Source organism: Liolophura sinensis, chromosome 1 (genome assembly GCF_032854445.1).
Source record: "Liolophura sinensis isolate JHLJ2023 chromosome 1, CUHK_Ljap_v2, whole genome shotgun sequence".
NCBI classification, from domain to species: domain Eukaryota; kingdom Metazoa; phylum Mollusca; class Polyplacophora; order Chitonida; family Chitonidae; genus Liolophura; species Liolophura sinensis.
Genome location: NC_088295.1, coordinates 23,174,284 through 23,179,709, shown reverse-complemented (window position 1 = coordinate 23,179,709; position 5,426 = coordinate 23,174,284).

Below are 5,426 nucleotides of genomic sequence, written 5' to 3'. Positions count from 1 at the left end.
AATTAATAAGGTTTGATTGGCCAGGAACAATCTTGCTCGCAACCTGGTTTAAAATCTCACGCACGATGTATTTAAAACATGTCTGTATATTGCATTTTAACCAAACACCAATTCAGCACGCTTAAACCTGAACACACGACACTGTGTAGACACAAGTTGATATAAAAATCTGGCTTAATTCCTGGACGGATGAAAATGTCAACACTTGAGTTACATAAATGAAGGTCTTGCCAGAGGAACTAATTTGGTTTGATCGGTTTGACCATGTTAAGCCCTGATCTCTTCCCCTCCGGCCAGACCATGTTAATCCAGCTATACATTTCTCCTTAATCCTGCCTGAACACAATCATGAACAAAGAGTATCGCCATAAAAGGAACTTTCTTAAAACGGAACACAGAGCCAGTTTCTATCTGGGTTTCTATCTAGACATCGAAATCAGACAAATTTTTCTGTCGTGATGTACTAAATGGACATTGCAGGGCAAAGGAGAAAAGCAATTACCGAAACACCGCTCAACGTAGGTGACCACAGAACCAAGAAACCAAGGAGATATCCAGAGCACAGGGTTTCCATAATATAACAGCATTTCTCAGACACTAATTGTAAAAGGCCTTGTGAAATGGGGAAAGGGTTATTGCTGATAAATGAAGGTTAGCATGCATTTTCGTAAAAGTTTTTTTTTTGTGAAATACACCTTTCATTTTACCTTAAGGGTTAATTTGGAAGATTAAAAAAAGCAACTTTTGAATGGGCATCATATTCATGTCAGCATCGCAGCATTCTCAGAGTGTTTCACTATAACCGACATGGGCACATGTGTAATACATAAAGATGTGGTCTCTAGGCGCTTGGGCATGCACTGACCATCTACTGGTGGACGTCCAAAGGATATTAAAAGCCGAGGACTCACTTAAACTTTGAAACTTCCTTAAACGCATTTGAGACGACCGGAACAGATAATTATTTAAAATTTGGCCCTGTGTCCAGGAATATAGAGTTATACAACATTTAGCAAAAACGCCCTGGACCAAGATATAATGTTTGACCGTAAAAACACTCTGTCCAGCGCAAACCTCAAAGAGAATGTTAAGAATATCCTGGCTACCTCTGATCGATATGAAGGACAACAAAGAAACCTACGAAAACCTGAGCTTTCATATATACTTAAGTTGAACAAGGTATTCTAAACATTAGACCACATAGGCTGGTCGGGGCGATAAAATGTCCATTAAAAGCTTTAAATCAACACCATCCACAATGCCCAGGAAATACAGAGTGATATGTGGGACAGAGTTTAAACCTCACACCTAGTCTTATGTGAACAGGTCCACGAGGCCAGGTGCTGCCATTGTGTGATGTGTTACATTTCTAGCATTCTAAGGAATTGCCTATATACCGCATACAAAACAAGCTGTGTGCATAAATAATGCACCAAAACTTTATCACAGTTGTAATATGCTGTACAACTGTGACATACCAGAATCCCGTCGATACAAGAAAAGTGTATTTAACCTATGTTTTCACCTGTTAGAATATTCATCACGCCTCATATATTAGACTATATTCCTTTGACATTATGTTTTGCAGCTTTTATTCAAGGTGGTTAAATTCGAATGGTGTATCACATGAAGGCTTACTTTTATGGAATGTTCCTTTTTATACTTGAACGCTTTGTGTGTAACTTTGAATACCATAGTGTCGTCCTAACATAAAAAAGTATCATCGAAGGCAATCCCAAAGATATAACAAAGAAGTTACAAATAATTGTTTACAAAATCATAAAATATTATTATAAATTTTTGTCTTGAATGAATCTTTGTGAAAGTTACCAGCCTTAAACAAAATCAACGGACAATAATGATAGAGCAAAAAAAAACTTTAAAAATAATCGTCGAAAATATAAATTGAAGGACTTACCTGTGTGAAATCCGTCATCTGAAGAACTGTTATCCTCCGAGGAATGTTCACGAACGTGGACATGAGCATAGGCACTGATGGGATTTGAACACTCGGTCGGGGCCATCATTTTGAGCAATGTCCCAGCTTGTCGCTCCAAGGACAATGTCCCGTGTCCAGAGAGATTGTGAGCGAAGCCCGATCCCCGTGTCGTTTCTCTCTTCTCTCCACGTATCAATCTCATTAATTTCTTCTTACCTCCCATGATAACAGGTCAGTTTTTGTAAGTTTCTAACTCTGAGACCAGATTTTGTGTATGTCACTGACCAAAGTTCAGAGTGAATTCACTACTCAGAACAAAGATAATAGCTGACGATCATTTCAACTGAGACTCCAATTCAGTCGTGGTGATTTTTGACTTGAGTATCGCCAGGAAAAACAAATCAGGCTTTGCTGTCAAAGCTGGAGGATTGCGTTGTGAAATTCTTACTTGGCTCTCCTGTAACCTGAATATTTGTCAAAATACAGTTCCAGAAACTACAGGGATTACGAGAGACGCACGTTTCAGCAACAGTAAGGTTGCGTCACTGGATATGTGTGTCTAGCCTCTGAAAATCTGTGAGCGTCCAGGATGTTGAAAGCATCTCTCTTGTCTGGAAGGAAATCGGCATGTGAGTTGAGCAGAGGAGCTCTCTTTACTTTGATGGCTCTGTGAGTGGCTGTCAGGGCCCAGCCAGTCGTTTTGCGCTTCTCTTAGATACCTGTCATCCAAACCCAGCCATCGGGCTGATCGACTCCAGGGAATATGCGAGGAAACATCTGAGGGGCAATGCTCACCTCGGCGTAGTGTGTGCTGGGTAAACTGCGCTGGAAAAAAAGTCAAACACTCAAACTGTTGTATGGACAAATAGTAGGGTTCGTAGTTAGCTCTTAAAAGATGTAACTTTTCGGAGGCCGAAGCTTTTGAATCTTGGTTTCATTAAGCAGTCAAAAGTCACTCCGTGTGTGGACACAGAGTCCAGGAAAATATTGCGTCACTTGGCTCTTCTTGTCAATATGCAGACTAAATAAATAACAAAAAAAAAAAAAAAAAGAATGAAGAAAACAAATAAAGCAACGAAATGAACGTTGCAAAAAATGTTGCTTCTCTCCATGCAACTGTCAATATGCTGTAAAAAAAGCCTGTTTAGTAAATATCCCGCCTTTTTCTCTTATCAAAGAACAAATTTATGAAGAACGCCGCTACTATGGCTGCGATGAACTTGTAGAACAGAGGGAAACTCCGAACTTCTCTATTTTGCTACCTACGACTTCTGTGTCTACTACTGTGCCTGTACACAGGCTATTTTTAATATAAATACATTTCCCTCCATGTATTATTTTAAAATACCTAAAATACTATGAAAATAACCTGGTCTGAAAGATGAATTCTATTACCGGAAAACAACTCATTTAGTTTAAATGACCATTACTTGATTTTATGGTGATTGTGATGTAGTTCTTGTGACTGTAACCAATCAACAACATTACGGTAAATCACACCAGAGCGTTCTCGTTCGAAAGACGAACGCCATAGATTGAAAGATTGACCGCCAGCCAAGTCACACACATGACTTGAAAGTCATGGAAATGACAGACTAGTCTTATACTGAGACCTGCCCACAGGGTCAAGGCAGTGTGAACCCCGGACGATGAGGACCAACAGGGGAATATGCATTTGTTGGTCAGTCCAGTTAATACAAATAACTTGTTAATCCACAAACAAATAATCCCTCCTGCAAAGTGCTTGCGACACACAAGTTTATCGTACTAACTTTACAGTTAAAAATGTTCAGTCAAGTACATTGGCGATACGTCTAGGATTTCGCAGGAAGAACGATCTGTGATCTGTGGTGACAAGACAGGCAGTTCTGGCCAGTTTTGGCTCCAGCACTGAATTTTTAACATGGTTTCTTTCCAAGATGTTTTCCAGAAATGTGATAAATTGATGAAACTTCCGCAAGGGATTTGCTATACGAATCGGAAATATTCACTGCTCTCTTAGTGCAGTTGATATATTGGCTTGTACACGCTCTTTTAGAAATCTTCCGACTGTGTTCAGTAAACTGGAAATATCATTATTTAGTTAACAATCAAAAAGGTCGGCTAAATTTTATATTCTGCCACAATGAGCGTTGTCTGACTTGACAAGCCTAAGCGCTCTATTCGTCTTTTCAAATACCCTTAATTGTGGTAAAACGATTGAACATTATTTCGGTTATATAACTAGGGTTTCTCCAAAACGCCAAACCCTATGTCGATCTATTTAGAGTGCTGCCTCAGTGGAACGCCATGCTAAGGACGCAGAGAATGACCTCCCTCCCTCCTCCAGTCTTGACTACGTTCGCCAGATTCGGGATTGAACAACCAATTAGATCTACTGCACGTTTCCGAAGATTTTATTTTTCCCGAGTAAAAAGGTATAATTGAACATCGGGTGTTTGCAGTCAATTTCCTTTGCTGTGTTCGTACGCTATATGTAGGCATATAGTTTACGTTATTACGTACACACTTAAAATCTGCATCGGTTCTAATTTACTTAGTTTCTTTTTCATTGTGTTTGCGGAACTTCTAAGACCGCATTATCCAGGCATTATTACATCTGGCCAATACGTGAGAAGCACTTCATTAGCCCGTCATGTAAAAACTGATTTTGTGTTCAGGATTTACGGTACACCTAACACAGAGTTAACAAATAGAGGTCTACCCCCTTTAGCACCCAAATCACATCGGCTAAGTTTTTACCAGTCGGCTATATCGACAGATTCGTGTTCTTATACATATACGATATGAGTGTTGTATAACACAGGCAAGAACAGTAAAAACACAAAGCAATATTCTTAGAAATATCAAATCGTTGTCCTATGTACGTATTCGTCAGCATGTCCGCATGTTCACGGTTAGGCATATTTTGCGAGCATTTCTCTACCTAGACTGAATAACATATATTTCATTCGAAGCCCTAATGTTGGCAAAACCACGCAACAAAAATTAATGCCAAAATCAAACGATAAAAGTTGGATAAACTGCATATATATTTGCCTCTAAATATGCGAAAAAGTTGAAGAAAGAGGTATGCGCTCGTGCGTCTAAGTATTTATAGTATATACATGTATGTATTACTTATGTCGTACTTCACAATTTTTCAGTCATCCGACGAAGAGGTGTCATTAGGTGTGTACATATACACAAAGGGCTGCCGGCACTGAAGAGTCATATGCCTGTGCCGAAGACACCGGCCATGACAACCCACTCACGCAGTCACATTACACTGACACCGGGTCAACCAGTTCTGCTTCAATGCTCTGACCTATCAGTCCTAAGCGCCAAACGAAGCAGCAACAAGTATAATTTTTGATCCCAGTTAGGTCTCCCGATTTCGAGGCGGACTCTCTAACCATTAGGCCACCGAAGCCGAATGCGCGTCTGACACGAATTGGCTCTTCTGTGACGGAGGTGTCAAATGGTCTATGCGTTCATGGTTGATAGA